This window comes from Muscardinus avellanarius (genome assembly GCF_963383645.1).
Source record: "Muscardinus avellanarius genome assembly, chromosome: 1".
NCBI lineage: Eukaryota > Metazoa > Chordata > Mammalia > Rodentia > Gliridae > Muscardinus > Muscardinus avellanarius.
Genome location: NC_137786.1, coordinates 97,423,275 through 97,440,448, shown reverse-complemented (window position 1 = coordinate 97,440,448; position 17,174 = coordinate 97,423,275). Strand labels below are relative to the sequence as shown.

The following is a 17,174-nucleotide window of genomic DNA, read 5'->3' as shown; positions in this document are numbered from 1 at the left end:
ACCAGTGTTAAAATGGACCAGAAAAAACAAACAAACAAAAAACTGAGCATGTGGTGCATGCTTGTAATCCTAGTACTTGGTAGGCTGAGACAGGAGGATCACAGGTTCATGGTCAGCCTCAGCAACTTAGTGAGATACTCCACAACTTGGTGAGACCCTGTTTCAAAATAAAAGACTAAAATAGGACTGAGGGTGTAGCTGAGAGGTAGGACACCCCTGAATTCAATCCCCAGTTTCCCCCACCCCCAAAACACACACACATAAGGACCAGAGAAAAAGAGAAAACATCCAAGTTTTACTGTCTTGTTTTATTGATTATTAGCCAATTGTTTTATTGGTGAGTAGAAAAAACCTTATTGAACTAACCCATTATCAACAGGTCATTTTGGCAAGAATAGTGAGTCAGAGGTAGAGTGTCTATCATCTTTTATCTATCCCTTTATGTAACATTTCTTGTATGGCAGGCCCTGTTGTAGTCACAGTCACTTTAAAAATTTTAGCTCACATAATATTATTGCAATCCTTTGAGGCAGAAACTACTATGTCTCCAGTTTAAGGATGAGAAAATAGGCACTGAGAAGTGAAGCAACTTTTCAGAAGTCACACTGCTGTACAGGGGAGATTAGAATTAAAGCAGTTTAACTCTAGGGCCAGGAATTTTAGCTACATCATTGGTCTGATGGGGAAAAAGAAGGTGTAAGAAGACAATACAAGAAGTTTCTATGATGGTAAAGGACAACAATACCCACTTGCTTTCCATCTTCCTTTTTTAAAATGCATGAATCACACAAACATTATTTAGAATAAATCAATATATACAAGAATACATTGTGTTCTTATTTTGTGCCTAGTATTTGTTGTGATTGTCACATGTGCTGTTCATCTTAATGCACAAACCACCCCAGGAACGGTGCTATTAGATCAGGCTGTAAGAAATTTCCCATTCCATCCTGCGAACATGTCAAATTAACCCTTCCAACTTAAAAAAAATGTCAGTATCATAAGGTTTGACCTATGACCATTACCCTTACCTAACTGAAAGAACAGAAGCTTAACGTGGTCTAAGTTTTTTTTCCAAGGTTATGAGATAGTGAGTTATGGTGCTGGGAATTTGAAATAATGTTGGTCAGACTCCAAACTGCATACTTTCAGCAAAAATGCTATTCTGCTTCTGGGTAAGATGTTCCACAGAACGATTCCTGTGGCTACATATTCTGCCCTTCTATTCCCTATGTCCTATGCAGGTTTCACCTACTCACAATGGCACTGCTTGCTGTGGCCCCTTATCATCAAGATCACTCTAGGGCCTTTATAATTAAAGTGTGGTGTGTGGGTCAGTTGCACAGGCACTACTTGTTAGACATGCAGAATCTCAGCCCATCCTCCCACTCCCAGGACTACTGCATTGACACTTGCATTTAAACAAAAACGTCCATAAAGGTAGATGAAGAACTTGACAAGCACTGGTAGCACCTTCAAAAGGCCATCAACTGTTTCGTAGGCTTCCTCTTTAGGCTCTTGATGGTTTCCTTTGATGAGAAGCAACTTTTTAGTTTGATGCCATCCCACTTGTTAATTCTTGCTTGAATTTCCTGTGCCATGGAGGTCTTGTTGAGAAAGTTACTGCCTGTGTCTATATGTTGGAGTGTTGAGCCAATGCCCTCTTCTAATAACTTCACAGTCTCTGGTCTAATTTCTAAGTCTTTGATCCATCTCAAGTTGATTCCTGTGCATGGTGAGAGGTAAGGATTTAGTTCTATCTTTCTACAAATGGATAGCCAGTTCTCCCAGCACCATTTGTTGAAAAGGCTATCTTTTCTCCAGCATAGACATTTGGTCCTTTTGTCAAAGATCAATTGACTATAGATGTGTGGGTTTGTTTCTGTGTCTTCTATTCTGTTCCACTGGTCAATCTGCCTCTTGTTGTGCCAGTACCATGCTGTTTTTACTACTATTGCTCTAGAGTATAATTTGAAGTCCGGAATTGTGATGTCTTCTGCCTTCATAATAGCCAAAATATGGAACCAACCTAGGTCTCCATCAACAGATAAATGAATTGCAAAATTATGGGATTTACACACAATGAAATTCTACTCAGCTATAAAGAAGGACAAAATCATGTCATATGGAAGAACATTATGTTAAGCAAGATCAGCCAAGCTCAGAAAAAGAAGGGACTTATGTTTTCTCTAATATGCCCAAACTATGGAGTATTAGGTATACCAGAGGGACTCCAGACAATGGAGGAGAAACCTCATCAAAGCTAGATTGGAAGGATAGGAGAGGAAGAAGGCTGAGATTCATTAATGAAGGAGCTACATCAGAATTTGTGTAAAAATATAAATATAGCATGGTTAACCTGAACACTCATTTTTGGGAGGGAGGAATGGGTAGGGTGGAGGGTACCAAGCATAGTCTGAATGTATGCCATTTTCAATATGTTCCACAAAAAAGAAGAAATTAGATGCTTTCCTGAATATGTGAAAGGTAAGAAGAAATGAGTAACAGGAAGAACTCTAGATGAAGAAGGAGATCCTGTACAGGAGCCAATTAGGCAACCTAACTGAGGGGATGGGAGGGGGGAAGAAGGAAACTCTCTAAAGCACATGATGTACTTATACATATCAAAGTCATTCACTAAGCCAAGCATAGGAAGGAGGGATGGGGAGGAAATGGGGCGGTGATTGGGTAAGGGCTAATTGGGTGATATGTGCATGTATGTCTACACAAGTCTTGTATCCCATTAAGATGTATGAATACAATGCACCAATAAAAAAATTTAAGAAAAAGCCATCAACTGGCAAATAGCACTAGACCCTTTCTTCTGGTGAGGACAGTCAGCAGACCACTTATTACATGAAAATATGGGGAAGAAATGTACCGCCGCAAACTCGGGTAATTATTATACATTTGGATGGGTGGGACTGACAAGAGGAATTTCACATGTTCAGAAAGTTCGGATCCTGGAATCCTTACTAGATGAGAAAAGTGAGGTGAGGAGCTTTTGTACAGCTAGCTGGTCCTCTGGGATTCCTTACTTCCTCTCTCCCTCTCTCTGGCCTTCCATTCAGTCTGTTCCTGCTAAAACCGAGCTTAATTTCTGAAAGTTGGTAAAAATATCATTTTCCTATTTTTGTGCAGTTTCAAAAAATAACATACTTGAAAATGTGTAAACAAAAGCCTTGCTCTAACCCAGAGGGATTTACCCAGTTCTGATTCACATCCTATTAACTCTAGGGAAAAGCCTGTACCCATGCTGATAAAAAAGAAACTCACAGGAAGAAGTTTTTTGAATTAAGAAGAACATGAATCAGGCCCAGGGAAATCCCAGGAGCTAGAATGGAGAGCTTAGAAAGGACTCAGGTAGGATTGTGGTCTGAGATAACTAGTACCAACGATAACAAAAATGGCCAATTTGAAAATCAATCTGCTGAAGCAATAGATCAGACCTGTGAAATGTGCCGATAGCAAGGGATCTCTCACTCACTTTGTAATTTAATAGAGTTGTGAATTGCTGCTTCACAGGTATGAGAGGAAGGAGGAAGTAATGAGTATCATGTATCAACTCTGCTTCTAGCTGGATTAGGCAAAGAACATTTATGATATAAAAAAGATTAAACCAATGCATATAGCCGGGATCGGAGCCTTCCTTGAGGCAAGGCTGATGCTGGGGTCAGCGAGACCAGGATCGGAGCCAGATGTGAGGCAAGGCCGGTGCTGGGGCCTCCAAGGTTGGGATCAGAGCCAGCTTATGTGTTAGGTCAGTGCTGGAGTCAGCGAGGGCGGGATCGGAGCCTGCTGTGAGGCAAGGCCGGTCCTGAGGCCTCTGAGGCTGGGATTGGAGCCTGCTAAGGGATTAGGCCGGTGCTGGGACCATCGAGGCCAGGATTGGAGCCTGCCGTGAGGCAAGGCTGGTGCTGGGGCCTCCAAGGCCAGGATAGGAGCCTGCCGAGGGGTGAGGATGGTGCCAGGGCCAGCAAGGCCAGGATCGGAGCCTGCCTTGAGGTATGGCCGGTGCTGGGGCCTCCGAGGCCAGGATTGGAGCCTGCCAAGGGTGAAGTCAGTGCTGGGGCCAGCGAGGCTGGGACCGGAGCCTTTCATGAGGCAAGGCTGCTGCTGAGGCTTCTGAGGCAGGGATCAGCGCCAGCCGAGGGGTTAGGCCGGTGCTGGGGCCAGCAAGGTCGGGATCGGAGCCTTCTGTGAGGCAAGGATGGAGCTGGGACTTGCGAGACCAGGATAGGAGCCTGCTGAGGGGTAAGTTCTGGTTGCGGGGGCCAGCGAGGCCAGGATTGGGGCCTCCCATGAGGCAAGGCCAGTGCTGGAGCCAGCAAGGTTGGGATCAGAGTCCTCCGGATAGCCAGGCCACTACTGGGGCCGCCAAGAGTGGGATCGGAACTTGCAATGCGACATGCACAGAGAAATAGCACAGAAAATAAAATCCAGATGCTTCCCCTAATTAGCAAGAACTAGGAGGAAAGGGGGTACAGGAGGAGTTCGAGTAGTAGAAAGGGCCCAATTGATAAGCAATTAAGGTGACCAATCAGAGGGGAGGGGATGGGGGAGGATGGAATCTCTTTAAAACTCAAGAGGTGTGTAAACAATTATATCAAAGATAATCACCAATTAAGCATGGGATCGAGGGAGGGGGAAGGAATGGGATGGGGATTGGATGAGGGCTTATTGGATGATATGTGCTTATATATCCTCTCAAGTCTTATATTCCAAAGTGATGTATGATTACAAAAAAAAATTTAAAAACCAATGAATATATAATTAGCATTATTTTAATCACCCACTTATATCTTTTACTGTGTCAATGAAATATTTATTTGTTTCAAGTGGAACTTAACAGCACCTGTTTAAAATTTCAAGTAGCACAAAATAGTATTCAGAGGAAATTTCTCACCAAATTCTTGGTTGATCTCTTAAGGGGAAATCCATAATCAATATTAATTTTTATTTGTCTGTGTTTTCCTAGAGAGTCATTTCAAAATTATTTATACAAAGATAGTATACCATACCCTTTCTTTGCACTCTAATCTTTTTGCTAAATACTTTACCTTGGAGAATGGTCCACATCAGTACATATACAACTGCCTCAGTATTTTCAGGAACTTTGTATTTGTTTCTTAGGTGTTTGAGTATTATCCTAATTTACTTGGCCAATCCTTGCCCTTACTGAAGGACACTTAAGTTGTTTCAGTCCTCTGCTTCAACATGTCTGTATGCATGAAAGAGACAAAATTGCATTGTGGTCAAGGGCAGAACCTCTGGAGGTGAAGTATGTTTGCTCAAGTTCCAGTTCTGTAGGTCATTAGTCTGTAGTAGAAGTGACTAGCCCTTTGTGTCTTCTTATATGTGTTAAGCAATATGCTAGGGGTAGTGCATCTCTAGATAGATTTCTGGAGTCCAATTGCTAGGTCAACCACATGTACATTTGCAGCTGCAGCAGAGAGTGTCACGTTGCCCTTCATAGGTGTTTACAACTTACACAAGCTGTAACTCTGCTGTCTCCTACACAATTTTTCTATGTTGGGAAACAAACACTTTTTTTCCCCTTCTGTTTACTAGCCAGTTAAAGACCAACCACTAGTAAAGTTTAGAGGGGACCAAAAAAGAACCCAAAGTTCAAGAGAAAGATCGCATATTGTGCCCCGTTTTTTTTTTTTCCTAGTGGATATTTTATCATTGCAGAGGGAGTTAAATATGATATAATTTTCATCAGTTTTGGTGCTCTGAGACTCTACTGAAGCTTCAGAATCATTATTTTATGTGGCAAAGGCTGGATGACCCTTCTCTATTGGTTCTCTTCTCTCCTTTCTTGTATGGGACTAAACTGCATTTCCCAAATCCTTTGCCTTTAGGAGAGGTGTGACTAGCTCCTGGCAGGAGGCAGTAGGTGAATCTCGTGTTCACCATAAGGTTCGCCAGGTCTAGCCTCAAAAATACCCTGTGCTGTCTTCTGGTTGCTCTAAGATTTGCTAATCATCATGAATTAAAGTGTAGCTGTCTTTTTAAAAAAGATTGTTTTTTTAAAATTAACTTTTCAAAATTATAAACACCTTTCATGTCATCATAAAAAATTGAAACAGGGCACAACAATACAACAACAAAGTACAGGTTTCCTTTCAGATTCTCTCGTTCACGGCTCTTGCCCCAATTCCTCGCAGGTTAATGACTTCAACATTTTTTTGTGTATTCTGTTCAGAAAATATCTACATAGATGTGTCTTCAGAGATAAGCTCTAGATTGAAAACACATGAAACTCCACTAAACATACTTACCAGCAATTTAATTTTTTCTCTTAATAATCTATTTTGAATACTTTTCTTGATTACAGTACACATACATAAATATTTCTTTTTTGTGGTACTAAGAATTAAAACTGGGGATGTCCTACCTCTGAGCTATGTTCCCAGTCCTATTTTGAAACAGTCTTGCTAAGTTACCACATGCTGGCCTAGAACCTGTGCTTCTCTTGTCTCAGCCTCCCAAGTCCTGGGACTACAGGAGTGCTCCACAGTGCCTGGCTATATAAATATTTTTAATGGCTGTGCAGTGAGTCATTGCGTAAATATACCAGGTTTATTTTATCAGTGTCTTGATTTTAGAGTAATTTTAGAATGTAAACTTTCCCCTTCCCCCAGTCCCTTTGGGCAGTCTGAGATGCTAAATTCAGTAGAGGTCACAGCAGGAAATAGCAAGTTTAAAAGGCAAGATAAAATAACCAGTTTTTCCTATAATATTTGCCAAAAATCAGCACATATGTAACTGTATTTTATTTGTTTCCAGAATGGATTTTTGGGCACCTACCATATGGCAGAGCTATGCTAGGTATCTCAATGTAGCATTACCCAACCTAACATTCATGATGCAAACAGGTGAACCTGATAATAAATGTTCAGGTTAAAATTCACACAGAACCAAGTAAAGGGATTGTCCTATTCTCTCTTGTGGGTCTATTCTCCAGCTACTTTCCAGCAAATTCTCCCTACAGGAAGGTACATTTTTTTTAATGTGTTAGGATTTTCTGCTAAAGGAGTAAATTTTTGCTAAAGGAGTAAATTTTATCTGCTCTCTTTACACACACACACACACACACACACACACACACACACACACACACGGTGGGGAGCTATGGGAGAAGATGGATATTATCCCCTGCTTCTCTGTAGTATTAACGACTGTGAATATTGTATGTTCCATAGCATCGTGCTTGCATTAAGTCAGGGTTCACTTGAGTAACAGAACTCACAGGATGTGTATATCATAAAAGGGGATTTGGCCGGGCATGGTGGCGCACGCTTGTAATCCCCGCACTTGGGAGGTGGAGACAGGAGGATCGCGCAGGTTGGAAACCAGCCGTGCTGGCGTGAGAGACCCTGTTTCAAAAATATAAAATAGGTCTGGGAGTGTAGCCCGGAGGTAGAAGGGCTTCCAGGAACCCCAGTACCACCAAAAAATAAAATAAAATAAAATAAAATAAATAAAAGGGGATTTGGCAAATCTTCTACGGTCCAAAGCAGTGTTGTATCCAGTGACCACCTGCACGCACATGAAGAAACTGAAGAACCAGCAGCTGGCCCAGTGGGCCAAGAGCTGGAGTCTTACGATAGGAGTGACTGCTGGTGCAGTCTTGGTCCAAGATGAAAAGGCTTGGAAACTCCAGAAAAACGATGGTGAGAGTCCAGTTTCAAGAGCCAAAGGCCGATTATCCCAGGTGAGAGGAGATGCACTTTTCTCAGGAAGAACCACACAGACTTCACACAGTTCTCTCCTTCTTGTTGTCCAGGTCCCGGGCCTCTCAGAACAGGGCTGCCCCCATTCAGCGCAGGACTCCCTTCAGTCTGCCATTGCACAGCCAGTCATTTCATCTACACATCAAAATCACATAATTTCAGGTGTTTCATAATCCAGTCATGTAGACAATTCAGATTAATCATCACAATGCTATTTATCTTCCCCCCTAGCCTCATGGGGGAAAGATATATAGTCTCTGAGCTACACCCATAACGCTATTTTACTTTTTTATTTTAAAAGAGAGTCTTACTAAGTTGCATAGTACCTTGCTAAATTGCTGAATTTGCCTTCAAACCTGTGATCCTCCTGCTCCAGCCTCCCAAGTGCTGGGATTATAGGCATGCACCGTCACACCCAGCTGTATCATATTATATATCTTAAATATACACAATAAAATTTATGTTAAAAAGTAAAAAAGGGCCGGGCGTGGCGGCGCACTCTTGTAATCCCAGCATTCGGGAGGCTGAGACCTGGAAGATCACGGTTCGTGGACAGCCTCAGCTACTTAGTGAGGCCCTCTGCAACTCAGTGAGACCCGGTTTCAAAATAAAGAAAAAAAAATAGGGCAGGGGGTGTAGCTCAGAGGTAGAATGCCCCTGGGTTCCATCCCCAGACCCGCAAAAAAAAAAAAAAAAAAAAAAAGTAAGAAAGATAGTAGACATTGTAGGTTTAATGCCAGCAGCTATAATTTAGTAATAACTTGTTTCAACATTATTATTTTTTTTTATGTACTGGGGATGGAACCCAGGGGCATTCTACCTCCAAGCTACACCCCCAGGCCTATTTTTTTTTATTCTTTATTTTGAAACTGGGTCTCACTGAGTTGCAGAGGGCCTAACTAAGTAGCTGAGGCTGTCCTTGAATCGCGATCCTCTGGTCTCAGCCTCCCAAATGCTGGGATTACAAGCAAGCACCATCATGCTTGACTTCAAAATTAATTTTTAACATAAATTTGAGGGTTTAGTTCAGAAGTAGAACCTCCCCCATCCCATGTTCAACACTACACACACACAAAATGTCTATCCACACTGTAGCTCTTTTCAAAGTTTACTTCATTTTTAAGGCTGAATAATATTCCATTGTATGTTCATATCTTGTTTTCTTTATTCATTCATCTATCCATGGGCACTAGTGTTGTTTCCATTTCTTGTCTATTTGAATACTTTATGTGAGTAAATAATATGCATATTTATAGGCCAACATGTCCACACAGGACATTTTTCAAAATCAAAAAGGGCATTATTAATAATTACTCTGTGACAACAGGGAGCATTTGGAACTGTTCTGAGGAAACCAAAATAATTTATTCATCTATTAGCTATATCTATCTAATCTTATATTTACTTGTTAAATTACAGAGTATATCTGGAGCAGTACTGTACAAACTAGTAATCGTAGGTAACTCTGGCAAGGGGAATAGCAAGGAAATAGGAGAAAATAAGAAAGAGATTTACTTTTCACTGTATATTCCTTATGTATTTTGAATATAATTCTACTTGCAAGTATAAAACTATTCAGAAATAAATAAATTTAAAGGATACATGAACAGATTTTGCGTCTCCTCTCTCTTCTCCCACCACTGCCTCCTTACCATGTCCTCTTGTATTCTTTAATTCCTATCACCCCGAGGGACCTTCTGCCTCTCCTGGCTCTTGGGTCGGAAGCAACATCCAGTTCCCTAATATGAAAACCATAGCAGTGCATAAGTTCTCTACTCCCTCCCTCACTCTTGATGCAGCTTGTAATTCCAGCATTTGGGAGGCTGAGTTGGGAGGATCACATTTCGCAGACAGCCTTGGCTACTTAGTGAGGCCCTTTGCAACTCATTGAAACCTTGTTTCAAAATAAAGAATAAAAAGTAAGGCTGGAGGTACAATGTGCCTGGGTTCCATCCCCAGTACCACAAATAAATAAATAAATAAATAAATAAATAAATAAATAAATACTAAAATAAAACCAATAAAACAAAACAAAACATTAATAGATTGTCCCAGGAGGGGAATGGAGCTGCAGAGAGGGAAGGACAATAAAAGGCACGGGGACTTTGCCTATCCTCCCTGTATTCTCTTTTTCTTTCGCATCACCAGTGATAAAACCATCTGCAGCATTTCACCAGTGTACTCTGTAGAATATCCGTCTTACCTTTTAATATTTTCCCCCTTGTGGTCAGAGAAGTTTACAAAATATTTCCTTTTTAGAAAATAACTCCTTTTTGGAGAATGATGATGCACACTAATACTTTATTAAGTGTCTGAGAATGCCTCTTTCATGTGTTTGAACTAGAATTTCCAAACTTGTGTGACCACAGAATCATTTTTTACCCACCATGTTTCCAATACTAGTCATGACCTACTGTGATGGTGCAGAGCAAGAATACTGTAAATACTTACAAGACAGTGCATGCGTGCATGCTTGTGTGTGTGTGTGTGTGTGTGTGTGTGTGTGTGTGTGTGTGTAAGAGAGAGAGAGAGATAGAAAGTGCCAAGCTGAATTTGTGTAGTTAGGTTTTAAAGGGATATTTTGGACATTTTGACTAATATATAGGGTGGATGACAAGTGCTTCAGCTAATAAAAACCTTGCCACACAGTGAATTCTTCTGAAGCTTGAAGACAATCCTCTCATGAAGCCTGGACCCTACCAGTCCTCCTATCTCCACAGGCTTAACAAATCCTATCAAGGCCAAAAAGGTGATTAAGTCAGGCCTTTTCTGAATGAGCACAAATCCAGATTAGACACATCTAAGTCACTGACAACTGCTGCCGTATGCAAATTCTAGAAGAGGAACAACAGACTCTGTCTTCTGAGTCTTTCCATTTTTCTCTCTTGAATGTCTGAAGCAGAGGTTGTCAGTGGTAGAACTGAAGGGCAGGCTGGGGAAGGGGTGGCTAAAAAGCAAGAAGAAAGGAAGGGACACAAGCAACATCAAAAAAAAAAAAAAAAAAAACCAAAAGTAAAGAGGTGCCTGTGATAGCTTTTAGTTTATTTTAGCTGCTAAAATAAAAATCCTGAGACTATAAATGGTGTGGCTGGAAAGTCCTGAGACTATAAATGGTGTGGCTGGAAAGTCCAAGATCAAGGCTGGGAAGATTTCAGGTGAGGTGTCGGGGAGGGCCGGCTTCCTCAAACAGAGCATCTTCTTGCTGAGTTTAAGGGGCACTTGAGCCCCTGGGCCTATCTTATAAGGGCACTAAAGCTCTGCATGAAGCATCTACCATCAGTACCTAATCATCCAAAAGTCCCTTCTAATTCCATGGCTTTGGGGGCCAGGGTTTCACCTTATGAATTTAGTGGGGCACAAATGCTCAGACCATAGCAGCAGAAATTACAGCTGACTTTATCTCAAGTGTCAATGACTGGTCTCAGAAGTGAGGTCGCCTGTCTTTAGACTGTAGGGCTTGATGTCCTCTGTTCTAAAGCCAGTAACCTTTCATTGTAGGAAGAGAGAGAATGATTACTCAGGCTGGGTGTGGTGGAGCACTCTTGTAATCCCCGTGCTTGGGAGGTAGAGACAGGAGGATCGAGCAGGTTCGAAGCCAGCAGCTAGCTTAAGAGACCAGGTTTCCAAATAAAATACAAAATAAGTCTGGGAGTGTAGCCCAGGGCTCATGGAATATGAGCTTAAGAGACCATGTTTCCAAATAAAATATAAAATAGGTCTGGGAGTGTAGCCCAGGGCTCACGGAACTTGGAGATAGAAGGGTTCCATCCCCAGTACCACCAAAAAAAAAAAAAAAAAAAAAGATTACTCAGTCTTGAGGGGATTTTCTGTGTCTGTGGTGACTCTGAGAGCTGGAGACTGTTCACAGCCCACAACTTGTATAAAGAAATGCTCTAAGAGTTGATAAGACCACTCACCCCTATATTCACTTTAAAAATGTAAATGAATTTATTTCACTTTAACACTATAAGCCTAAGCCAGGTGTGGTAGCATATGCTTGTAATCCCAGTATGTGGGAGGCTGAGACAGGAGGATCGAAGGTTCAAGAACAGCCTCAGCTACTTAGTGAGGCCCTCCGAAACTTAGTGAGATCCTGTTTCCAAATACAAAGATAAAATTAGAGCTGGGGGTGTAGTTCAGAGGTTGAATGTGTCTGGGTTCAACCTTTTTTTTTTTTTTAGTGATACTGGGGTTCCTGGAAGCCCTTCTCCCTCCGGGCTACACTCCCAGACCTTTTTTGGAAACAGGGTCTCTTAAGCCAGCGAGGCTGACTATGAACCTGCGCGATCCTCCTCCCAAGCGGGATGGGGGGGGGATTGCAAGTGTGCACCACCACGCCCCGCGGGGTTCAACCTTTTTAATGCCAAACAAACAATAAGCCCAGACAAGTTAAACTGGATTCTCTGACACTGAGCTCCAGGTATGGATGTTTCTTGAGAGTGACCCTGATGATTTTAACATGCTGTAAGATTGAGCCTCTGCTGCAGGGATCCAGATGGTAACTATGGAGAGCTTACCTCCTCACCACCAAGGGCTCATGGAACAAGCACAGATGTGGTGCATTTTAGATCAGTGACTTAGCGCTGCTCTAGACTGTTTGTAATGAGACCTGTGTGTGGTTCTGTAAGATTTCTAATTTCTGAGCCACAGGATTTTAACATAAACTATTTATTGGGTGATGAGTAGTAATTCCAAACTTGCCTTTGAACTGGCTTGAATGGAATGAAGACTAGAGGTTAAATTGAATAACAGGCGATCGCACTGGGTCACCAGCATCGGCTCCAAGGGCTGGGGTGTGAGTCAGGGATAGCGCACTTCCCTAGCATGTGCAGGGCTCTGGGCTGGCGACGATGTGGGGAAAGAGGAACTCTTTTACACTGTTGGTAGGAATGCAAACTAGTTCAGCCACTATGGAGATCTGTGTGGAGATTCCTAAGAAAGGTGGGAATAGATCCACTATATGATCCAGCTATACCACTCCTGGGTATCTTTCCAAAGGGGCTGAATTCAGAGAAATACAGCAACATATGCATACCTATGTTCATAGCAGCACAATTTGTAATAGCCAAAATACGGAACCAACCCAGATCTCCATCAACAAATGAATGAATAGCAAAACTTTGGGAAATACACACAATGGAATTCTATTCAGCCATAAAGAAGAACAAAATTAAATCATTTGCAAGAAGATGGAAAGCCCTGGAGAACATTATGTTAAGTGAGATCAGCCAAGCACAGAAGGAGAAGGTACATATGTTTCCTCTAATATGACCAAAGTAGGAAACACAGAGGATACCAGTGGGACTCCAGATAATGGAGGGGAAAATATCAGCAAAGTTTGAATGGAAAGATAGGAGAGAAGGAAGGCTGATCTTGATTAATGAGGGTATACATCAGAATATTTATAAAATTATGAATAAGACATGGTTAACCTGGACAACCATTGGTGGGAGGGGGGAAGGGAAAACGGGCAGGGGGGAGAGGGCACCAAATATAGTTTGAATGTATACCATTTATGTTCAATAAAAGATTTGTTTAAAAAAATAAAAAATAAAAATAAAAAGGAGGCAAGGAGAGAGGAGGAGGAGAAGGAGGAGGAGGGCCCTGGAATCAGAATCATGTTTGAATTCTGGCTCTGTTGCTTACTGTTGTGCACTGCTGAGAACACTGGTTCATCTTTACAAGCTTGTTTTCTCACAAAAATGTGGAAATAATAGTACCTACATCATACAAGAAATAAAAGAGAAAATAATAAGCACAGCACTCAGTAATGGCTGTGATCATTATGAATGGTGATACGGCTCTCCACTTGAGGTTTACTGAGGTAATATTTTTCAAGGGCAGGTTTGCTATACAATTGTTGGAGAGCAACATGAACCATAAACTATAATTGCAATTATAAAAATACTGAATAGTCTGTAAGGCAAAATTTGTGGGTTTGTGTGTTTGCGTATGGTGGGGAAGCTTCTATTAGTCCGTCTGACTAGATATATTGGATGTTTTGCTCAATTTCACAAGTCCTTAATTTAAACAAAGAACAAGGATTCTTTATTCACCCCCAGTGAATCTGGATTTTTGATCTTTAAAAGTTTTCTTTATGCCGGGCGTGGTGGCGCACGCTTGTAATCCCTACGCTTGGGAGGCGGAGACAGGAGGATCGCGCAGGTTCGAAGCCAGCCGTGCTGGTGTAAGAGACCCTGTTTCAAAAATATAAAATAGGTCTTGGAGTGTAGCCCGGAGGAAGAAGGGCTTCCAGGAACCCCAGTACCACCAAAAAAAAAAAAAAAGTTTTCTTTATGGTATTCCAAACTGGGTGAAAAAATAAAAAGAAGCTACAGTAAAGTTATAGTTGTTTGGGTTTAAGCCATTCTTTGTGGGGTTCTTATGTAATCATATTTTTGAATTACCAATATGAAACTAAGGAGAGGGGAGGAAGAAGGGAAATGGAGTAGAAAGAAAAAAACTCGGGCATTTTGGCTAACTTCTGTGAAACTGGAATTGAAAATCTACGTCCTCTTGAGGTTTGCTACACTTTTGGAAGTATTTCTTTAAACTGAGAGCCACAGCTGGGCATGGTGGCGCATGCTTGTAATCCCCCCCCCCCCACCTCCGGGCTTGGGAGGCGGAGACAGGAGGATTGCGCTGGTTCGAAGCCAGCTGCGCTGACTTAAGTGACCCTGTTTCCAAATAAAAAAATATAAAATAGGTCTGGGAGTGTAGCCCGGAGGTAGAAGGGTTTCCAGGAACCCCAGTACCACCAATAAATAAGTAAATGAATAAATAAATAAATAAAATAAAGTGAGAGCCACAAAATATTGCTTAATTTAAATATGGTAATAGAAAAAAGGAATAAAATAAAAATCGTCAACTCGTTACCAGAAACAAAGGAGAAAATGTTACAAGAATCTTTTTTATTTTTTCTGGTACTGGGGATGGAACCCAGGGGGCATTATACCTCTGAGCAACACCCTAGGCTTATTTTTTAGTCCTTTTTGCTCACTTTTATTTTTTATTTTTACTATTTGTTTATTTGTTTATTTATTTATTTATTTATTCAGTGGTACTGGGGATGTTCTGGAACCCAGGGGCATTCTACCTCTGAGGTACACACCCAGCATGATTTTTTATTCTTTAATTTGAAACAGGGTCTCACTGAGTTGTAAAGGGCCTTGCTAAGTAGCTGAGGCTGTCCAAGGTACACCCCAGCCTACTTTTTTATTCTTAATTTTGAATCTGGGTCCTGCTGAGTTGCAAAAGGCTTCACTAAGTAGCTGAAGCTGTTGGCGAACCACGATCTGGTCTCAGCCTCCCAAAAGGTAGGGTTACAAGTGTGCGCCACCATGCCCAGCCTACAACAATCTTAATAACGAAAAACAGTGTTAATCCTATAAACCAAGCACTCTGTAAAACCCTTTTTTTCTTTCTGTTCATGTCTGGATCTTGTCCTTTCATTAGAGAAAAATAAAACCTTTTACATGTAAAATATATATTTACTACTTGGGCTAATGTTTTAGATGTTAAAAAATCAGCAAATCAGTCATGCCAGCAGCATAGCTGTGCTTTATGTGTTTGATGACAACATTAGGCTAATTTCCATGAGTTTAAAAGTTCAAGATATCTTTGCCATACAGCATACTTAAAAACACTAAAGCCAAGGACTCCATTTTTATATACAAAAAGGAAATTAAATTAAGATGACATACATGATGACAGATATTGGCAACAGATAATTCCTCTCAAATGGATGTATGTAACTAATTCTTCCTTCTGGTGCAGGCTTAGATGGAGCTAATTCCCCCCCACCCTTTTCTCATTTCTTATATAAACAAGGGTCCAAGATGTTCCCACCGTGTGTTTCTGTGTTCTCTCTGCAGCGTCTGTGTTTCTTTTCTCTCCCATGTCAGGCGAGGGTGCGCAGTTCTCTTGGGGTGGGATGCGGGTGGGAGCCTTGCTGTATGAGGACAGTAGCTAGAGACGCATTTCTAGGCCCCCTACTTTGTGTGTATTTATTGATCATTAACATATATTTAAAGGAAAGATCAAAGTAAGAGTTTTAAACTATAAAAGTCATTGGCCAAATTTAACCAGTTCAAATATGATAGAGAAATACCTGACTCTATTTGTGAATGTATTTGCAGGAAGGAGGAGAAAAAGCAAGAATATCTCCTGAGAGAGGAAAAATACTTCTTTCTTGTTGGAAGATCATCTCAAGTTTAGACATAATTTCAGAATTAAGCTACCACAGCACTAAGTATTGGCTAAGATCAGAGAGAGTGTTCAGAGCCCATTGTTTGTTTTAAGAAGGCAACTTAGTTATATTCTTAGAAGTCTTTATTGAAAAGATATCACATATTATACATTTTATCCATTTAAGGTATATAATTAATTTTTTACTCTATTCAGATATGTAGAGCCATTACTATAGTCAATTTTAGAACATTTTTATTATCTTAAAAAATGTGTACCTTTTGGCTATTAGACTTCCCCATTGCTTCCAGCCATAAATAATCTCAAATCTACTTTATGTCTCTGTAGATTTTATCTAGATATTTCATATTAACAGAATCATATAATACATTTTGTTGGTAATGAGCTCCTTTCACTTAGTGTTATATTTTCAAAGCCAACTCATGTTGTAGTATGTATTAGTACTTCATTAATTTTAAGGCTGAATATATTCCATTGAGCCGACATACTCCATTTAGTTTACTGATTCATGAGCTGATAGAAGAGTTGGGTATCTTTAATAATGTTGCAGTAAATATTCCTATGAATGTTTTTACCTGTACATATGTTTTTATTTCTTTTGGGTATATATATATATATATATATATATATATACCCAAAAGATATATATATATATATATCTATATATCTATATATATATATATATATATATATATATATATAATTATGATTGTTGGGTTTTATGGTACCTATATTTAATTGCTGCATGAATTTTCAGGCTGTTTCCCAAGGTGGCTCAACATTTTATATTCCCAGCAGAATATAAAACGAGAGTTTCAATTTCCCCACACCTTTGTCCACAGCTATTATTACTTAACTTTGAGTAAACATCCCTGTGGGTGTGAATTCAGATACTTTTGAAAAAAAGCCCAAAATATTCTGAAAGGAAAAGAAAAATTAGCACAATTTCTCTAAAGCCTCCAAGTTACTATAGAGAACATGTATAATATTAATGCAATTTTACTTGGATAATAAAGTTAAGGATAGATTTAAGCGATTTTTGGCTTGAGTCCAAAGTAAACTCTAAATTGAGAATAAATGAAAACAAACAAGAAAGAGTGAATTATATGTATGTTTGCATATGTATATATTTTTGTCCATTTTAAGTAAAATCATAGGTATATACCATGCTTATTAATTTAGTGAAGATTTAAAAAAAATTTTATTGAACATAAAGGGTATACATTT

The 17,174-nt window shown here is 40.3% G+C and overlaps 1 pseudogene across 1 annotated transcript in view; it reads left to right on the top strand.

Annotated features, from left to right (window-relative positions):
• The first annotated feature begins 7,555 nt into the window (after positions 1 to 7,555).
• LOC308272727 (heterogeneous nuclear ribonucleoprotein D-like) overlaps positions 7,556 to 17,174 on the top strand; it is a 99,066-nt pseudogene continuing 89,447 nt past the window's right edge. The window contains exon 1 of the transcript in view: positions 7,556 to 7,720. The product of the transcript in view is annotated as a heterogeneous nuclear ribonucleoprotein D-like (transcript). The remainder of the gene's footprint in view (positions 7,721 to 17,174) is intronic.